Source organism: Crassostrea angulata, chromosome 4 (genome assembly GCF_025612915.1).
Source record: "Crassostrea angulata isolate pt1a10 chromosome 4, ASM2561291v2, whole genome shotgun sequence".
Taxonomy (NCBI): domain Eukaryota; kingdom Metazoa; phylum Mollusca; class Bivalvia; order Ostreida; family Ostreidae; genus Magallana; species Magallana angulata.
Window position 1 is genome coordinate 17,929,075 of NC_069114.1, and position 23,186 is coordinate 17,952,260.

Here is a 23,186-nt window from a genome sequence, read left to right on the forward strand (position 1 = left end):
CTGAAAAACAGGTATAAATGCTCTGTTCTTTGTGTAATCTGCTAAAGGTACAGATTTTTCATAGCAAGACCCGGAGTAAATTTATATGTGGGTAGATTTCAAATATAAAAACTGTACAGTTGACATATATGAGACATTAACCTCATAGAGCTTTATCTCAGTCTCATAGAATCATTGATCAGAAGAGCCAGTTAATCTTTCATTGTATATTTTTATGCGAATGAATTGTACGGTAGGTACAATTCATTCGCATAAACAATTAAAAAAGGGGAAACAGTTCGATTTGGAATGTTTCTCTCGCTAGTTCCGGTTTAATAATAAAGGGATAATCGCGAATACTAAGCAATTTTCCCACCATATACCAACCATCATCCAATTGTCCCCAGGAAATAACATGTCAATATCACGGGGGTCCTCGGACAGATTTCTCTTTCTCTCAGACTACCACACTGCTACAATGGATCTGCTATGTACTGTTCCCCAGCGCCTAGTTAATTTGTGAAAGTCTTTGGATAGTTTTGTCGGTGCCAGGTCGGATCAAATTGTAACCGCGATGTCGAACGACAAATGGTTGTCAGATCGCTGTGAAAAGTAATATTTCTTGGTTGGCGGCACCTCTCGTATTGATTCTCTCGAATTTAAAAGTGAGAAGTTTTTTGATGACAACGATTCACCATTTCAAAGGTTAAAAGCAATTAAAACTTTTTTTCTAAAAAGAAAAAAAAGATTAAATCTCTGAAAGAAACACATTGTAGAATTGTAAGAAGACCACTTTTAGACTATATCATTGTCCTTTAGAAGAAAAGTTTTGCATGAAGATATAAGAAATTATTAAATTTTTAAAGTTAAAGTATTTTTAGAAACATATTTATATGATATATTTTTAAGCATATCTGCTGATTTAAAAACTGTTAACCCTAAAGCCTGCTTAGTCCACAATTGTCTTAATTTACATTTTACAGAGGAAGCAAAAAAATCTCAATCATACGCCATGTTTTCTGAGCCTCCAATAAGAGTACTCTGATTGTTATCAAATTGTCACCCTGAACTCTTTAGTAGAGCTAATTATATCGACAATGTCCGTTAACTTCATTAAAAAATCATTCTTCCACACTCTCTTCTTCGTAAAAGCCGAAACCAAGTACGACGGACATCGATAAAACGATTTTTCTCCCCTTTCCATCGACCCGGCCGTACACCGTTATTACTCTTCACTGAAGCAATTTCTCTCTTCTGGAGAATGGCAATCGTTTAATGCATTACAATACAACTAATCAAAGCCTAGTATAGGTTACGTATATGACAAAAACAAAAGAAAATCCGAGTGATGGATCGTCGTTCGGCGTCCATCGAGATACGACACGTCTGAGGCGAGTGACAGAGACTTGATAGCACTTTCACTGTTCCAAACACCAGTGCCTCGGAGTTTAAAACTCTTTTGTTTTAACGTCTTGAAGAATTTCAAACGGGCTTTTGAAAAAAAAAAAACCTAGACGAGCACCAACCGTTATAATCAGTAGTTTCCGAAAGAGGACATTAATTATTCATACAAGAGGATAGGATTTGGTGAAGTCGCATTCCAGTGATCACACTGACTCCCTCGGCAGGTGAATTGTAGATGCAGTTGTTCCGTTTTCTTGCCCAAGTTTGTTGGACGACGTCGTACGGCTCTCTTTCCTTCGCTCTCTCCCTCTCTCGCCCTCTTCTCTTATTGAGATGGAAAGATTTTCTGCATGATAGCTTATGTATATGAGCGGCACGCGGATATGATGAGCGGAGATCGACTTTCAATTTACCGAGTACATCAAATCTCACAATGCAAGATTTCGTCCGAATCTGAGGTTTCTCTCCAGTGCAATGAGGAAAAGTAGACTTGAAAATCTGTCAGAAAACCAATATATGTTCATTCTATGAGAAACCTGTCATTCCAAGGCTTTTGGGTTTTATTTTTACTCGCAAGGAAGGGTTTTGGTGGGAATTATATCTAGCAAACCATGTGTTTTGCTGGATAATTCACTTAGTGCAATTATGAGTTTTACAAACGCTTTTTAGTGTTAAAAACATATTGTGTGGGCAACTATATAGCATCGGATGATCAGTGCTGGAGGAGTATACGATTTCTGTAACAACAAGCTGTATATTTTTACAAGAATAGTTACACTCTTTTATATCAGTTGTGGTTTTCACTCAGGAGCTTTCAGTCTTTATTTTCACAATAACGGATTGATTGAACTATGCGCTGTGGAATGGTGGTATAATGGCACTATGGAATTTCCTTTGCTGGTGTTTTTTGTGTTTTATAATTTTTGTGAACTCTGTGCAGTATGGAAATGTCCTCAGCCATAAACTTGGACGGACGGTCATAATCACTCCCCAGGGGAAAATCCGGGGACTTGAGATAGAGTTCCTGTATTCTATGGACCTCGGAAAGGTGGAAGCCTTCCGAGGAATAGAGTACCACCTCACATCCCCGGGCCTCCGATTCCTGCCCCCGATAGGATCTTATAAGATATGGGACGGTATAAGCAAAGCGGTGGATTACTGGTCACCGTGCTCCCAGTCTTTTTCGCACCCGTTAACAAGGCGGTATCTACCCGAATTCCTCCGGGAGCGATTGGACACCGTATACACACGTTTCTTGAAGAGTCTGAGAGAGGACTGTTTGTCCTTGAATGTCTATGTCCCGATGAGAGGTAAGTCTAAATTATAGGGACCCTTCGTGTGTCTATCTGGTATAATTATTCTCTGTATATTGAACAGTTTATTCGATTTAGCCGAATGTATATGTCAATATTTCTGCGATCCCTTTTGTTGTTACATTCAACTATCTCGTAAACAACTATTATTATTAAATCCTAAATAGATCTAGGATAGACATATTTATATATCATTTTGGTGGAAAATGACGAAATATCTAATGTTGTCTATATAGGCATAATTATTACCCGCAGATATATATACCGGTATTAACATGTAATCTCTAGAACAAAACTTAACACTTTCCAATCAGCCGTATATGGAGATAGCAAGCAAACAAAATCCTCTGTAAATAGTATCACTGCTATCGACAAATTTACAGAACGTAAAAAATAAAAAAACAAAAACATTTGCAAATTATAATTTGTATACATACGAAAACATGAGTGAAAACAATTTTCTGATTTTGTATTCTAATATAAAAAATTAATCCATGTCATGTTATAGACCGTAAGAATAGCAAGTGAATAACCCTCAAAGGTCAGAAGCATGGCTAATATTTCATCAGGGAGATACTCCGAAGTTTGCAATGAGATTAAACCACTGTAAATCATTTCATCGCGGAATATTAGCCATGTTTTTTCCAAAGAAAACCCACTTTTAATCTTCTTCAATGGTACTTTCCCCCCAAATCAACGCAAAGATAATCAGGAAAAACAACTCCGATTGGGATTGGGGAAATTCAGGGACAGTCGCTACAAATTGTTTGCGGATCGTTTATGTTGTAAATCTCTCGAACATGCATGGTTAACTGATAATAAGTATTGTACACAGTCCATCAAATATTCAAAACCAGCCAGCAGTTCTCTGCAAATGGGATTTCGTTGTTTTGATTTTCTTTGATCTCCATGCTTTGCATCTCAAAATTACTTTCGGATTTAATATTCTTTGCATGATTGTATAAAATTATATTCATTGCAACGAGGTATTGAAATACGATAAAGAAGATAGCTCGACAGTACCTTGTTTTAGATTATTAATGAACAGACATGCCTTGATGTTTTTGGGTTTATTTGGTCCATCATTGGTTTGAAATAAGAGAGATTTTTTTTAATTCTTGATTTCGGAATACATCCAGTGTTATTCAGTGCTACTCTTTGATTTCTCTCCGTCAGAAAGTACTGTATTTTGCACTTTACGTCCATTAAAAAAAAATACATTTTTCTCTGCCCGGACATATGAAAAGTGGAGAATGAACTCGGATAGAAAATTTACAAATGGTTATAAGGTAGACTTTGCTTTGATATACTGGCAGACAAAATAATGGGAATTGAACAGAGAGTGTATCGTGTCTGGTTGAATGAAGATGAATCGCTAACTCTTGAACGAGAAATCTGAGATGAAGTCATAATCGTAATGGTATCTCGGAATCCGACTTTTGCCTCATTGGTAAACTTAATGAAGCCTGAAATTGGATGGCAGAGGATCACAGTTTTCTACAGTTATATTCCATTTTTCAAAATCTGAAACACTTTTTAAAACATGGCATTCTTCACTTTTTTCCGCCAAAACAATACATACAATGTACACATGAATCCCCACCTAGACGTTTAAATTGCAGTTGCAATATTAATATATATAAGTATAGTTTCATCATATAATACTTCTACAGTGGATCAAGAATGTTCTTAGTGACCCTTTTAATCCGAATACTTATACTTGCTGACATTGTTTATCGATGATTCATGTGACAGTAGGATCCCACAACCGATCCAATAATCTAGTACCTAGTGGCGCTTGTGACCCTATTTAATCACAACAAATGATACACTAACAGAATATGTATCCCTTCAGCGTCTTGATGGCCAGCAATATAAGGATCAGTTAAATACTGAAATAACTCAACGCCTCACTAAATCATTGGTGACTCTTCCGTATTATGTTTTTGGTACCAAATAGAAACTCACAGCAAAATAGTTGTAAGTACGAAATTCTATAAATGATAGAATTAGCAGAAGATATAATAGACAACGAATCTTTAAGAGTGACAAATTTTTAAGTTTGTATTACTATAGTGTACAGCATGTACGAAAGGTATTACTCTCCAGACAGAAAAAAAACCCATATGCTATTAGATGTGGGTCTTACTTTAGCCAATAAAAAAAGATATAATTAGCAGAAGATATATTAGATAAATACATTTAAAGGTTACAAGGTTTTGAGTTTGTGCTACCGGTATATAACGAAAGGTAATGATCTGACTGCAGACAGAAAAAAAACAATGCTATTAGACTTAGATCTTATTTTAACTGTAATAAAAAATGTTCTAGGTAGTTTTTAGATCCCTTAACCTTTTCTACATTGTTTTTATTTTTAATCAGAGACATTAAGATTTCTAATGTGCTGAGAAATCCATTGTTTATTGCCCTATTTACAGTCAGTTATCGACCGTTTGACGTCCGATTTCTCTGCAGGTGAATTTATTTCTTACTTATGACCAGAAAAAAAGACGTACATGTAGGTGGTGAATAATTCCCTTTCTTGTATTAAAAATAAGTATAAGACTGAGTCATAAATATTTTTTGGTTTTGTAATGCGTTGGTTTAATTGTTTTGTTGGGTTTTTTTATTTGAGACGGGGGTATGTTTAAAGATTCAAAATCATCTCTCTTTTCTGTTTTGATGATGTTTTTTTTGCTTGCAGTTTTAAAGAAACAGTTGACATTAATATAGGCAATAAAACCAGGATATGTGAATCAATTATTGATATATAGACTCTATACTGGTACTTTTTTTCGTTTGTATTGGGAGAAGCTTGATGTTTATTCAAGGGAAATGGTGCAAATGGGAGTAGCAGCGTTTAAAAGCGTCAGCTTGCACTTTCGATTGCAAGGAAGTTAAATTAGTTTTAAAAGAACCTATAAAAAATTGATACTCCTTTTAAAAACGTGCATCATTCGCATAGAGCGGAAAACAACTCTGGGATTTTTTTTTTATTTATTGAAAATTGCCAGTGCAATTAAAGGAAAACAAGAATAAAGTAGCTCTATGGAGAAACCAGCTTTCAAACGACATGAATAAAGATGGAGAAGAAAATGGTCTTTGCAGTCTAACTGCTTGATTGCGTTTCTTGTAACGTCGATGTGTTTGGACAGCTTAATTGTTTGGGTAGGATCGAGTGTCCCAGGCAAGGGGAGTATTATTTTGACGTACTACAACAAAATTGATGAAATCGCTAGTAGATGGCACAATTTTGTCAATACTTTTAAAGGAATTGGCATTAATCGCAGACGAGACGAGTCGCATTTGTATTTTTCTATTTCTTTCTTTCTGTTTTTTCTCTCTCCATCTGTAGTGGGTCAGATGGTTAGAGTGGGCACTAATAGCTTTGCTGTTTCATCCTAAATCACAGTTTGTTTGCAGATAAGAACACTGTGACCAGACTAATGTATTGATAAATTCATCCACTTCATGATATTTATCTGAAATTTATCCATATAAATATGTAAGAGTTTGCTATCAGTATAATCACTAAAACATTTGAAAAAAACATTTGAAATAAAAAATAATGAAATAATGATAAACCAACTGAACTGCAATTTATCATGTTGAATAAAATTTGAGACAACAGAAAAGAGAAAAGAAAGAGAGCTAAATTGTTAAGTGGTAATTGGTAATAGCCAGTAGCATGCGACGTGTTCATCGAAGAATCCAAGATGTTGCGTGTGGTACGTAGACAGAAGAAAGGTTTGTACATTTGTAAACATGCAAATGTGTCATTTGAAGAATTTCACCATCTGATAAAGGTATTTCCCCTTCAGAACCAGGAGCGCCAACACGGTGTACCCATCAGCATTCACCAAATGCTAACGTAATATCCTGTCTGTTTTAATTACCTCCAACCTAAGAAGAGTTCCCACAGAAAAAAGCATGTCTGTTACTGCAATATCATGACTGTAATTGTTTCTTTTATTTGACGTATCCCTTGTATGATATGTTATGAATGCACTTTTTTTTTAAAATCTGTCAATGATGCACAAGAATGATATTTAATCTTTTTTATAGCTTTGAGGATTTATTTTTACTTCGTCATGATGAGATCATCGGAATTAAAAACAAATATATTAAGTTTATTCTATTAATATTGAGCCGATAAGTAGTTAGAGGTGGCGGGAAAATAAATTTAAACTTTAAGCTTTAAAAAGTAAAAAAAAAGAAATGTTTATGAACGATGTGTTGCAATTTGTTTCCGAGTTCCATTTAATATTACCCACCTTAGACAAAATTAGACTTAGTCCCTCCCGTTTTTTACGAAAAACACGGCTTGGTCGTGTGGGTGAATCACGAAAACACTATAGTCAATGCAAATAATCCTTGGGGAATTATTTTTATGGTGGTAACAGCAGTACAATTTGTAAAAGGATATTTCTAACATTTTCAACAAATACTCATAAGTTACCAAACCTGTATATGATTTACTATAATTATTATATTGGTTTAGAAATACAATGTACTAGTAAACGATATTTTGTGACTCCAATTTAACCCAGGGGACAAATTTGTCGAATTGTCTTTCAAGTTGGATTTAAACGCTACATCTTTACGACTAGAATGATATTTTCCAAGTGTCTCCTTGCTTTGATGTATTTTGTATTATGTTGTATTTTTCATCATCAGCCACCCTGCCCCCCCCCCAATGACGGAATTTGGTTTATTCTCAATTCTTAATAGTTGTTTATAATAATCTTTATGATTAATGAACTCACGTGTAACAATAATTTGTATTCAGATGGTCATACGCAAAAATTGAGATGCGTTTTAAAATTTGTGAAATTTTATTGAATATTATTCATATCAGAATGAGAAAAAAGCATTGGAATCTGATATGCCTCATTTAAAGCTTGATCCATGTAGAAACACGCTGTGAAATATTATTGGACACCATGAGAGAAAAACGCATTAGGGCCGGATATACCTCATTTGAAAGCTTGATCCAGTTTGAATATGTGTTCAAAACACACTGTACAATAATATGGGACATAATTCATAACAGAATGAGAGAAAAGGTATTAGGATCGGGTATATCTCATTTAAATCTTCATCCATTTAGAAGATGCATTATTGCAGGTATACATGAATGTTTGTATGGGGTAGTTAAATGGCTAGGTGTTTGATGTCAATAGCTAATACTGTAATATCAAGGAAATCAATTATTAGCCATGATTAACTCCGTAACAGCCCCTCAGCTGATGAGCTGAATTTGAAAAGCCAATTAATTTATACCGACAGAAAGTCTAATGGTCGCCCCATGATCAAATAAAAATGGCGCGAAGTTTATGGTGCAGGGAGTGAAAACATCGCATGATTAAAATGCTTGGGATAACACAGGCTAATTAAGAATTCATTTGTGGTATTATCAAGTATTAATGTTTGTTCAATGCTTCAGATTCTTCACTATCACCACATCTGATGAATTCTCTTTAAAGAATGAGAAAGAGAGAAAACAATTTGTCATCATAAGTATTTTTGCATTAATGCGGGTACTGCAATGTTAAATCTTTCATTGAATTAAATTTTTATCTTGTTGTGTCATTAGAATAACTTGTCGAGGTTGAATAGTTCATTCCTGTTTTTAGCTAGCATTCGATCAATAAAACTTGCAATGCATTGTGTCCAGAATTAAGCCCTTGTTCAGTATGAAAGATAGTAATTATGCCCACTACCTCTGTTTTTACCACATCCACAATATTTTAATGAATATTTCAATTGTTTTCGAGAAAATACTAGGACGTTTTGTCCATTGCTGACACTCCCTATAAAAACACCTGCAGAGACTATTGAATGCATTTGAAAGTTCAACACGTCCTGAGTATGAAACATTTTGCAACGTAACAAAATATCGAGGTTTGTGACGTTACAAATGGTCTCGATATTTAGCGATTTAATGACAAGCGCAACAGTTACAACAGTTTCCATACCAGCTACTAAAAATATATTTGATTTGAATGGATTAAAAGAGGTGACGTTTCTAAATGACTCTGGTAGAGAATTTAGAATCTCTTAGCTCTAAGCCTTATCTCTGAAAGTGTAGCATGCAGCATTATTTAACAATCGTATCTCCGTTCCATTCTGATTTATATCTGGATTTCTGTTTCCGGTATTCGTGCTGAACATAAATCAGCTCAATGATGCCAATGACAGATGCAATCGAAGTACTGACATGTACCGTTGTACATGTAGAACGGTCGCCAAATCTGACAACTTTAACTCGAACAACAATTTGATAACTTTGTAATAAATTGATCTAATACCATCCCAGCGAGAAAAATTAATGATATAAGATAAATCAAAGTCACTAAAATTTGATTAATATTATTTGATATCTGTTAGATTGTATTTTGAACCCATTGTGTACAAAGCATTTCTTTAAGACAAAAAAAATATTTTGCTTGTTCTTGTCAGTGATCTTTTAAAAAGTCCTTACCTAATTGCAAATATGAATTTTCAGTATGTTTTTATCAATTAACACCGGAATGTTATGAGCGGACTTAATCCCAAAGGGTAAACCCCAGATTTCAGTTTTACGGCATCGATGTTTATAACCTATAAAACGTCCTTAAAAACACTATAATGCACTTTGATGGTTATTCAGGGGATCCTTTTTTTAGAGCACTTTAGCTGGGTTTTTTTCACTTTCCACGGTCATATACGATCCGATTAAAATAAATGCGCATGCGCAAAAATTCCTTTCCTTGATGATATTATCCTTAACAAGTTCTAAGAAATAAAAATAGACAAAAACTGTACGCTGCTTTAATCTCTGAGCATAGTCATTTTAGTGTGAATCGAGCATATCTTTAATTTTATTGTAAGGAAACAGCGACAGCAGCAGGCAAAGTGGAATTGATCGGCCGGTCTAAAGACTCCGTCATGCTGCGCCACTATCAGATACATTAAAATTAGAACCAATTTTACGGAACGGAAAAATCCGTGTTGTTCGTTATCAACACTGGATATTTATTGGCTATTATGCCACCTCATTTCCATACAGAAGATTAAACGAATTATGCCTTCGATCATAGCACAAAAAAACAATGGTTATTCCAAGGGAAACACAGTCCGTTACTGGTGTGTTGTTTCGCCAATGCCTCAAATTGCAGTTCCATTTAGTGGAACATTTAGAGAAACGGTTTAAACACGGGTCACTTTAATTGAAACAAGTGTCAATTTTTTTATGTAACGGGAAGCCGAGCGTTGATTAAGTATTGTCGAACGTTTCATAAATCTGTCCAACTATCTGATCAAGTATGAATCATAGACACTCTGGCATTATTGTAACAGACATTAAGATGAAAGAAGGATAGATTCCTGTTATTTTCGGAGATTCATTTGCTACTCAACCATTACAAGTATCACAATAACCTATTTTGGTTCAGTAAATTGTAACATCGGTAAATGTTCGGTTGATCAAAGATATTTTGCTTGAACCATTTCCATAAAGATGCCTGCATCTACAGTACCATTTTCACCTACTCAAAAAAATTGGCTTAACCTATCGATTTTTCGTGTTGAACAGATCATCCCTTTTATATCTATAACACCTAGAAAAAAACGTTTTCCATGTTGTTCTCTTGATTTTTGTCCAATGACCTTAAAATTAGACTGAATAAACTATAAAAATAGCTGTCACGGTCCCTTCCTGGCTAGTTGGAGTAGAAAACGAAAATAACGTCGAACCCAGAATGCATAAAAGTATTTCATAGTAATTTTAGTTCAGAGTTCAGAGAGAGAGAGAGAGAGAGAGAGAGAGAGAGAGAGAGAGAGTAATATTTCTTATCTCAACCAAGGTTTTCCTTATATTGCATCAATTTGCCGTGTTCGAGTGTCGTCGTGCTGAAACAAATCTCTATCAGACAACCCCATCGAAAGAATTTAGCCCATTTCTTTGCTGAAGATATAATTTTGCTTTGTAATGAAGAGAAATGTTTCTACTGAATGGAATATCTGACGGCAGAAAATATCATTTTAACAATTACATCTTCCACGAGCGTTCTCTTTGTAATAACATTGTCTTCTTTTCGCTCACGCTAATGTAATTAGCCTGATGGAATGGTTGTAAGAAAAACCTTCTTTGTCTTTAGAAATTACGTATTTTAAAGGATGAAAAAAAATCACATTAATCTTTGGAGTCTTTAGGAATTATATAGTGTTTTTAAAGTAAGCAAGTCCTACTTTGAACATTTATGTTGAACCCAATGAAGATAGATTGTTCGAAATTTCAGAATAGTAAATACAAAAGCCTCTTGTGTCAGATTTAAAAGTTGATTGAGAGTAATTAACATCCAAGGCATGTATCATTTGTGATCAGTTTTTTCACTTATTGCGTAATATTCAAAAAATTAACTCTGTCGGGAAAGTCGAGAAGTAAGTGAAATTGCATTGTATGTGCGTGTGTTAAAGCCGATACCTACTTCCCCCTATATCCAGAGTTTCTTCTAGAAAATGTTCTTTTAAATTAATTAACTTGAACTCTAACAAGTGATAAATTTGATTCGATCACGCAGGTTTCTGCACTGAAAACAATTTGTTGATGAACAGCTTCTTTTGATTTGGCCTATAGGATATTTTTGTTTTATTATGCGCGATTTCTGCTCAGTGTTTTGTTGTTTTTTTTACTTTATTAACCTATGAACATCTGTCTTAATTTCAAATCCTGAAAAGCTTAAAGAGCAAATTTACTCCCTTTATACGAGTAGACCAGAAATATGTTTTTTTTCGATTAGAAATAACGTGGTTTTTTTCAGTGAAATTCTTACATATCTACACATATATTGCAAGTGCTTCTCTAATGTCTTGGATTGTGGCGTTCTTAAGGATACATGTATCAAACTGATAATTTTTTTTTTTTTTTTTTTTTTTTATACATGTAATCCAATTTCATTGCATGATCAAGTACAACACAATAAAGGCATTCCGTTAATATATTCATAGGTAGTCATGGATTTACAGAAGTTTCATAGTAGTTGTGAACGAGCTTATTGTGGTATTAATAACTAAAGTGTAACAATTTTAATGTCGCAAAAATAAAACGCGCATTGCATATTACTGTGAACCAGCTTTTATTCGCGGCGATTATATTTCACAATCAACAAGAGATAAACTGGTTCGTGTTGGCTTACTTTCGCGATTACGACGTGATCATTTGTGAAGTACTAATATCAGAGCCATTTGATGACTGTGTCAAGGTGATCTTAGAGGACCATATGTTTTTAAGCATGGAAAAATGCAGTCCTTGCCTTCCCGATTCTTGACTTGATGTCATAATCTGTGCCACCTTGTCTGTCCACCACACTCCCAATGTAGATGGAGGACTCGACTTCTTTGATGGACCTCTCACCAACTGTAACTGGTATCTGGGCAGTGCTGAAAAAGTTTATATAAAGAGGAAAATTCTTACATGATAACACTCATTTACCATCTTATTGAATACTACATAAGGTGTAAGAAAGTGTTGATTTTTGATCTAACCATGGATAGGATATATTATACAAAAATTAATATTCATGCTCCTAGCTTTTTACATGTACTGAGGGAAAACAGACCATCTTTAAAGCAATATGAGCTGCAATTTTCATGATAAATTTTTTTTAACGAAAATGTTAAATTCTACTATAATGACAAAAATATCATGCTTTTTAAATTTCCTTTCGCCAAATTTTTGTGAAAAGGGCCGTTAAAGAGCCTTAATTGGAGCGAAATTGAATTAGTGTCGTCCTGTACAAAAATTGATTTGCTTTATGTTCCTTAGAAGAGATATCTTTCCTCTGAAAAAAATTATGATTTTTCTAACCTTATTAATCATAAAAGTTTAAGTTACATGCAGCCTTAGCATACTAGCAGGTTTTAACAGCAAAATAAAATTCTGAAAAATACAGCTCATATTGCTTTAATCTATTTAGGAACTGTGGCGGATAGGAAGACATTGGTATAATTTGAGTCGTCTGGCCACCGCGTTATATGGCAAGCTAAACTGCACCAGCTAGGTACATTGTAATAAAAATAAGAGCTCACCAAATCGGTCACACACGTACGGTAGTCAGACCTCATAGTCCGCCATTTTATATTTACAATGCCTCTTTATTTTCAACTCTTGCACTTTTCCAATTTCAATAAAATGGACGTTTTTGGAAGGTATGTTGTTCATTTACAGGTTTTATTATTTTTTTTTACCTTTTAAAAAAAGAAGAATTTACCGGACTCCCACATTACCTTCCACTTTACTTCAAACGACCATCAATGCAATTAATCTCTTTTGTTCCTGAGTAGTAGTTGTTGTTTTTTTTTAAAAATGCAAATGAAATGCTGATTGCTTTTCCCCGTGCTCGTTGGTATTGATCTAAAGCGATATTTCGTTCAGCTTACTTTTATCTGACAAGATTCACGATGTTCTTTGGTTGGTGGGTTTTTTTCTCCCTATACATGCACTGAATGCAGAGAATTGTACTTCTGAGAAAGCATATTTATGATTATATTGACATTTTTCGTCGTCCATTGACGTGGAAGAGGATGACGAGATAAATCGAGACAAAAAACTTCGCTGTTTTCCATTGCTCGAGAACAGACTTAACGTGTGGCGAACAATTTACTTGAACTAAGTCAACTGGCCAAACAGTTTGAGTGATCGAAGACAAACAGTAATTTGTTGATGCCTCTCTCTATCTCTCTCTTTCTCTCTCTCTCTTTTTAGTCCGACTCCATCGAATTTTGCCGGTACTTGATTTTCATGAGCCAAATCAAAAGAAATCGAATCATGCTAATTTTCAGGCCGTGTTAATAAATTGTAGGAGGCTAATACTTTCGGACTGTTAATGAAATTAGACAGGGGGAAAACTTGAGGTTTTTTGACATATTTGAATAAAAGAGCGCTTGTCTCTCAGGATGCGGATACTTTTAGGTTATTGGTTCGCCTTGTGATGATTGTATTGGGAACAAATAACCGCCACAAAAACAAGGTCGTTTCCTTTATGAAGCGGCACAAGAAGTCAGGAAGAAACGCTCAGTGCTACCGAGTCGGATAGTTTGGTGGGAAAATGAGAAAACCGCCTGTGTACAGAAATGTTCTCTCTATGATCTTCAATTGATGGCGTTTGCTTCAAACTCGAACATAACATGAAATTACATTGGCTTTTATTATCAGTTTTAATTGAGTGTGTTCTCCAAACTTCCAGTGAAGTATATATTAAAGGGGAAGGACCGATTGTGTACACCCATTACGGTCAAGTACAAGGAAGAATCGTCGGGTTACCCGAACATCTTTTGAAATCAGCGGAAGTATATGGAGGATTACAGTATTCAACCATTTACGGATCTACGTTCCGGTTTATGCCTGGCACCGTTGTTTCAGAAACTTGGCCAGGACCTCGTCGTTTTCATCATCCACGTGCACCATGCCCACAGAGGAATTTTTGGGATAACCATTTGTTGGGGCGGTACCCCGCTGGGTATCGAAAAAGGCTACGTCGAATAAGTCACTCGGTGTTCAATATCACCGAGGACTGCCTTAGTCTCACTTTGAACAGGCCTCATGCGAAAGGTAAGAACAAACAGTCAGATACAGTCTTTAAAGAGCAGATTTTCAAACTACTTTTCCACTCTCCAATTTAAAATAAAGTCTTTAAAGAGCAGATTTTCCAACTACTTGTCCACTCTCCAATTTAAAATAACCCCATTGGCAACCCTTTTTTAATTGACAAGTCACGTGTGCATTGACGGTAAGAATACCGCATGTGCTCGCGATTTTAACTTTTAAAATTTATGACAAAATTACCCCCCAAAAACCCACAGAGGTAAAAGTAACAATGAGATTTAAAAAATCGCTTCAACGCCCTCAAAGATTATCAGATTTACGAACTGCAGAACAAATTCATTGTAATGAATGTTTATTGTGCCAAGGGACTCTTTTTACGACTTGAACACGTCAACAAACAACCTATTAATCTACGATTGTCTACTGCTCAGCTGTCCTCACCTATTGCCGAAATTCCGCAAGGCTTTAGATTTTTTTTCCATCAAACTTGGAGGTGTCACGCGAAGCAAGTTTAAGCTGAACAAGTTGTCGCTCAGTGGTAAAGGGCATAGTGGTCAATGCTTAATTTAGTTGTCTAGACTCGTTCACAGACTCGACCTGCCATTTTAGACCCATTTTAACAAGGACTTTCAGTAGGACGCAGCTATCTAATTCTTGCCTCAAAACAAGTTGAAAATGACGGGGTTTCAAGCGAAATATGCACCAATTGCGTAGTCTTAGCTCAAAAGCCAGAAAAATCTTGTTGATTTCAGAGAGCTGTATGGTTGAGTGGCTGACAATGAAATAGACTGGCCTACGTCACATTGCTGTTTAACACAACTACCCAAAATCTAAGTTCTTGTTAAAATGGTTCTATTTTTCGTTATCATTCTGAAGAAAGGGTTTGCTTCTCAAGTTGTCCGTGTTATATAATCAGTAAATATGCAGAAATGCAAAGGACAGATTCATGTACAATCATGTGTCAGTTTTAGAGACAGTTGAATTTTTCTTGTCTATGTTTAATCTACCGAACAAAGGGGGATTTCATTTGTCAAGAATAAGACAACAGTCACTTTCGATTCTCTAGAGACTCTGCAATATAAAATAATCTCCAGAAGACTTGCCAAATTTACAACTTTACAGACAGTGTGAATGTCCTTGTGAAAAGGTTAATCATTTAACACGTGTAACATTACGGTAATTGATGAAGTTACGAGGAGTGAGACTGTAAGCGAGAATCTTACAGAGTTGTTGTTATCGCGACTGACATGTTACTTTCATTTCCAATGGTGTCTACTGAGGTCAGCTACAATTAGAAATGAAGCCGCTGTTTCGTATTTGTACATTGACATTTCTATGTGTCCAGACATTAGGTTATTACAATGTTAATTATAGGCGCTTATTTAACTTTTTATAGATTCACCACAAACTTAAACAACATTGTAAATTATTGTTTTTGTACAAATTGATAAAAAACAACATTTTACAACGAGCTTTGTAAAAATGCTCTGAATAGTCGGTGCATGTTGATATAATAATTAACAACAGCCAGGTTGACTTGTGTAGTTTATTAAAGTGAACGACTATTGGATAAGCGCACGTGATACATCTTGCAGATTTGAAAACGCCCAAAGCAAACATACAATTTTTTTCTCTTCATTACTTAAAATGTGTTTTTGATAATCATATTAGTATTTAAACCAACACGTTATCGATGATTTGTAGAGTTAAAACAAAATGTTAAAATGTTTTGATGTTTAGGTCCCTGTTCTGAAAGTATTGAAACTTAAATTTTCACATCCATATCCTCTGAAAAAGTTTAAACTTTCCTGATGACAAATTTTACTAGCATTGTGAAATTTTTGGATTAAACAATTATGTTTTTTTAGAAGAACTCGTGCATCAGTTTCCAACTAAACGATAAGATTTTTTTAGGGGTAAAATTGATTTTGTAGAACTGATGACAAGTTGATATCAAGATAGCAGATTTTATTTCGCAGTGTAACAACGCAGAGCAAAAAAAAAAAATAGTCCTTTGATCTCTCTTGTGTCAATATGTTCTCAGATAATTAAAACTATAAAATCGAAGATGTAGTATCGAGTTGCGTCCCTTTTGTCAGGAAAGTGTTGCTAAAATGGTGACCTTGTTCAGCAAAGCAATTCCAGACAGCAAATGATGACAGTGAAAATTAATTTGTATTTTTTATTGGGTTTCTCTTGCACCACATCCAGTGAACTGATTCGCTGGTATGATGAAATCTGTCCAAGGCGTCTAGTTTCTTCCATCGGGGAAACATTCACCGAACCTTTCAGAGCGAAAGTGATCTCATTTACACACAGTCAAACGCAGATATATAGGGACATACCAGATTTCCATGGAATTGTGAAAAAAAAATCTCCGCGTTGTACATGTAATAGCAGTAGGTTCTTGTATATGTAGAAACGAAAAGAGAAATTCATATTTAAGACCTATAGCTCCCGTTTTTCCTCGCAGTGCTTGCATGGTGGTTTTTTTTTTTTGCATTTGACCAGAATACTGTTTTATGCACGACATTTTGCATTTTCCACTCTGCGTCTTATCAGATGAGAATTGGGTTAACATCTATACAGTGTTAGGACGTAGCGTGTGGAAAGGAAATTTTGGTACCTTGTGAATGATATATGTAAAAATAATTATCAGCAATTTATAACTTTAGAAAAATTGTTGGCATAATTTCATTAATGAAGCGCTGTTGTCACGATCAAGTGCTTTTCTGCTCTTGATTTTAATCTTCCTCGGTTATATGTTTTCCTTCTAGTTCCCGACGCTCGGAAACAATTGCGTGTGAAATAGCCATCACAAATTAACAGTAAACATCGAGACAAACCTTGAACGATGCGTCAAAATTAATTTTAAGAACCGTTTTCAATTAGATTTTTTTCTCCCCAGAAAAAAAAAATCTTAAAATTGCAAGAACGAAAACTATTTAAGGTGAAACTAAAATTATTTTCCAATAAAAAAACGAAGAACAATTTGAATGCAATAGTTTTCAAGGCTTGGTTCTCTGGCTCTTGTTAAATAAAATTTTAAATTACAGTATTTTACAAAGACTGTGTTTCCACGGCGACTTCTAGTTCTCTCGTTTCTTAATTCGTCCGTAAGACGTATCGATTTTCCAATTAAGTTTCCTTTTTAGATTCATCAGGGAGTTCGTTGCCAGAAGAACTGAGTTCGTTTGATTTTTCCTTTTTTGTCTTAAAAAAGAGCATTTAATGAAAAAACTGTATGCTCTAAATTTTCTCGGTTCGGTTTAGCTTCAGTAGAATGTAGGCGACTTCATAGTACGATGGGATCCTTGATTATTACTCTGTTTGCGATTAAAACGGTACCGTGTGGATATATATTTTGTTCATTTTTATAGCAGAACTTTATATCTTTAGGTCTTCATCACGATTTTTAAAAATAATTATCTTTTGTAAATTCTCTAATGACCTATTGAAAATAAACAATAAAATTTTGAACTGTTCTGCAGGATATAACTAGGTCTACAGAGGCATTATTATAGTAATACACATTTTTTTCATCTTTAATAGTCTATTACGAAAATACAACATACGGTAGAAAATTTTTAAAACGACTTTATCATCACAGAATATTCACCCACCGTTTTCAGCCATCACGGCTGAGAGATAACGTAAACGGGGGGGGGGGGGGGGGGGGGAGAGATTTGAAAACCAACTCTTTCGACGGCTCAAATAATAAACCTGAAAGATTGCATCACGTATTGTTAAGTAGATAACATGTTTTAATTTGATAACTCCATTAAAAATCGCAAAGGAATACGTATCTCTATTGTCATTTGATAATCTTATTATGCCACCTCGTTTCGTTGTCCTTTCCACTGCGACGCATTTCAGCTAAAATGATTACACCTTTGCATAGCAAAGCAAATTAATTTTACAAACATTGAATGCCAATTGAACATTGATACACTCTAAAGACGAGAACCTTTATTGATACATGTTCCTGTATAATAAATAGATGTTTAAAAATTAGATTCCCTTGAAGAAATATCAGGACTAACAATCAAGAGTAAGACACTGGGGAATGGTTCGAACTTTTTAAAAGTCCAATGCTTTCTATTTCCTCAAGAACACGAGCTTGCATTCTGGTTCAAAAGAATTAAGGATAATGAAAAAAGTCTTGCTTCGATCCACTTTTGTTTATGATAATGGCTGTCATCACATTGTCAGAAAACCCACTGTCATTCCATATGTTCACTCACCGTGGAGTAACTCGTTCTCATGAATAATTCATGCTTCTCTCTGATTGGCCCCTTCACGCTTCGTAAAGGAAGTTTAACAAATCACACTGATGTTTACCATTAGAAACACTAAAAACGGTTAAACTGTGTTAATAATTACTTGTATTAACTTGCAAACCCCCAAAATAAAACCGAATCAATTTTGTTCCAGTATACAATCAATGCAAACAAAATCTGGCAAGTCTGACGTTTTTCAAAGAATTGTGAAACCTGTGTCTTGCTTGTAACTCGACAACTGACATCATATTTTGCTACCCAGCTTGAAATTCCTTTAGTATAATGCATTATAAATAATATTTCTCAACAAATTGTGAGCATGACAATTTTAAAGCTAGAATTTGATGACTATTAAGTCTCCTTCTATATGGTTAAGTCCCCTCCCCACCCTTGGCAGTGGGAAGGTATGTGCTGAATTATTTAGGACTAATATATCAACCTGTCATAGACTGTGTTTCTTCTACTTCTCTTTCAAACCACTTACATGTATACTTTTGTGAATTTTGGAAACTGTATATCGACTTGCATTTAAAACGTCGAGAGCTGTGGATATTAGTTTCAGAACAGTTTATTTTCAAGTTTTAAAATATATTTACCGATTGTTAGTGAATTGCATTTGTTCCAATAAAATATATGTTATACATGGAATAAAGTTACATGAGTTAATAGTTGACTTGAAACTAGTGGGTTTATCTTAAAAAGTTGATATACTTTTCTAAAATAAAAAAAAAGCAAAACCGTGCGTTTACTGTCGATAACAGAGTTAAGGATGTAACGAAAAACTACCTAAAAATATCCATATTCAACAACCATGCAAAACATCTTATTCGACGCGGTGATACATGTACATGTATATATAGTGTAATCCAAAAGAATCTTTTTTCATTTTATTCGCTTGTCCTTTAATTTTAGAATCCCATAAACAAAACTAAAGAAGATACTCGATGTTTAAGACATTATAGTTAAAACCGTGTATTCATTTCTGCCAGTCCACCATTAAAAAAATATTTATATGATGATTATAAAATATTTTTTTAAAAATCATTTACTGATCAAATGTGGTTTTCAGTACAATTACTGTACATTTATTATTATAGGTCATATATCAATATATGTGTACTAGTATATTTTGTCAGTGAATGTTAGATGTTTTAACAGTAAAGCCAGGATCTGACGTTCTGTGCTTTTGAATGAAATTGGCATTAGCCATTAGGGTGGTAAATGGGGGGGGGGGGGGGGAGGGTTCGACTTAAGGAGCTTAAGGATTCATAGAATGGTGACCCAATTATCTGTAAAACGGAAGCTTTCCTCTTAAACGCAGCTTACCTCATATGCACCGGATGTAAAACCTGTCAATACTGCGCCACATGGGAGACAATCGGGTCTTCTCGGGCCTTTCCGACAAGCGATAAAACCACCCTCGAGACTGTTTTCCTCAGCTTTGCCGAAAAGGCCAGAGAAGTTGCGATTGGCAGTAAATCTCCACATCATCATTCACGAGCGTATCCCTCGTGGTTCGATGGTTAATATCAAGGGGATGGATAAAGAGATGATTAGAGTTTATTGAGATGTTAGTCCCCTTAAAATCGATGCAGAAATAGCTGAAATGGTTCAGAGTTGTTCTTAAACTGTTTTATAAGCACTGTATAATGTAATCGCTGAAAATAGTTCTTGTTTAACATCAATGATGATTGTATTTCAAATCGAGCTAAAAAATACGAAAGCAGGACTTTATGAGATGAAGAGAACTGCGGATTCTATGAAGCATGCATTTAGACATCTTTTAATAGACGATAGAATAGCGAAATGAAACTGAATTGAGCATGCAGTCTTTTGAATATTAAACGTCACGTTCGACGTCGCCCTGATATAGCTCTGTGATTTTATAAGGAACTCATTTAGACGATAAATAAATGCAGAGTGCTCTTTCATACTCTATGGTCGGGAAATGTTAGAGAAAAAAGAATATGAGGGACGCTTTGTTGTATTCAACGTTTAAATGAAGAAAGATGGCTGAGGAATCATTTTGTTTTGATATTGTTAAAGACTTCTCCATGGTACATGTACCTTGTGGTGTCTGCATAAAATGACCAATCGGCTGATATATGAATTACATGGTTTAAGAATTCTCTCATAGTGTCCTTATAAAGATGATCAACATATCCAAGCTATGAGTACAAGTACATGTAATTAACTGCACGTTCTCAAACGACATCACCACAAACATGCCTGTAATATTCTACAAGTACACTGAATACAGCTAGCTTTGTAGAGAAAAAAGAGAGCAATATCAATTTAGAAATAAAGGGCATGTAATATTATTAGTTAACTCTTTGATTATCTTGATAATTTAGAGTGTAAATATGTGATTCTTGTTAAGCATTTATGGGTTTAGAGGAAACCCCTCAATCAAAATAGGAACTATTTTTCTTTGCTTGACCACGCACTTATTTCCGTTTTTGACCGATGATCCCCGCGCGGCGATCGAAGTCCAATTACTTTGTATCTTCCGTTATTTTGTTTGCATCTCGATTCATCACCGCGTAAACAGTCGTAGATTACGAATTCAGACTCACCATCATATTATTGCCGTGATTATTTCATTATTTTCGATTAATGCAGCAGATAGATCAATTTTGTCCAGAATAATGGATGAAAAATGATCGACTCGGATCGGCTGCGCGAATTGCCTATATGTAGACTATTGTTCGACTCGGCATTATTAGCAGAAGTAAGTAATAATGGAATAAGTGGCGATTGCTTACAAGAGAGCCCTTCATATAACAGATTTCCCAATTGTGATCGAAAATATCTCGAAGGCATTTTTTTTCCACCGGATATTGGATATAAAAGGCATTGGTACGCAAACTTAGCTTGTTACCAGAGCACACAATTAAAGACACCACTTCTCTTATTTTGTATTACTGCGGAAGGGGAAAAAAATGTCGTCTGACTTATTTGATGATAATTTTTTTTTCTACACAGTTTTTTAAATTTTCTTTTTCCGATTGTTGTACTAATCTATTAAAAGAAAATTTGAATTAATTATTTATTCAGATAATGTATATTAACAGCTTTCATTTTAATCTTAAACGATAGCGTACGCTATTAGTTTTCTAGAATGAAAAGTAAATTTTAAAAGAAAATACTCACATCCATTTTCATCCTTTAAGGTGGGCTACTTTCAACAAAATGAATATTATCAAAATCGTTATCACATTTACTAACAATTGGATATAATTGCGTTTAATCAATGTGCAAATGCCGTAATCGAAACAAAAGATTTTGATTTCAACATTGCTGTTGTTTAGTGGGATTTTTAAAATACCTCAAATACCACGACTGCCTCTTTCACATTGAGATCTTGTTAAAGATAGTTTAAGGAGGCTGGATGGTCAACAGAATAGCTGTTCGCCTTAAACTTTTGAAGACGTTTTCTTGGCCATCAACTATTATTTAGTCAAAAAATATTTTACCTCAAAAATTTGAATATTTTCCCCTATCTTTATTTAATTGGAGCTCTTCTTCAAAATGAGATTGTTTAGGTCCTAAAATGTACAAGGCCCATCTACTTTTTGTAGCCTACTTAAGTTAATTTTAACTTTCCAATTTCGACTGAGATGTTGGATCTGTGCAGATTTTAAAATTCATTTTTCTTTTCTTTTTTAACAGCACTTGTTCTACATGTATATAACGTTATATAGCTCAAAATGCTCTTTTAATGAATTGATAACACCAATTGTAAAAAAAAAAAAAAAAGCAAAAAAAAAAAAAAACCCCACCAAATACCATGGCTGCAAACCATGGTAATATTTTAACAATCGTTTTACTGTCTGCGGACTGTACTTTATGAATATACATTAGTTACTATGAATAATTATGCATATCGATTAAGAAAATGATGACTTGGTTTTACCGGAAGTCTGAACAGTAATGTGTCAATAATGTGTTAATTGATACTTGGTTGCAAAAACCTATCTAAGCTCTATCTTAGCTGTTTTAGATTCAAAGTAATTAGTGCTTCTATAATAAGGAGAATATCATACATGCGTAATAGTTGAATAGCGTCAATGTACTGTATATGGTTAATATGTACTTGTACACATGCGCATTGCTGCCCTGGTCCTCATGGTTCAAAGAGGCCGAATGGTCAATAAACTACCCATCAGATGTCTATTAATGCTCCAGCTACGATTTTTCTAACCATGAAGTCTTATTTAATAAAGAAACAAATCTGATATTAAGGCTTTGAAATTTTAATATGTCCCTATATCTTTTTTCGAAGCTCTTCTTTTAAAAGGATGATAATATTGTTTATAACTGGCTATGGCCACCAGTCGGTCTTCATAAAAATGGCCATTTTATTGTTTCGTTTTTCTTAAAGAATTTGCATTTTGCGACATTTTAAAAAGTTTTAACTGTTGCCCGTTAAGATAAAGAAAGTCATGAGAGCTGAATGATTTAAAATGTTCTTGATAGTTAATCGTTTATTTTTAAGTACACAAAAACTAAAACTTTGATATTTGTTTCAAAAATAATTTATCAGCGTTTGCTTTAGATCTATTTGATATTCAAAGGAAGAAAAAACAATCGAAAAAAAACTGAGAAAAATGACGACACTAA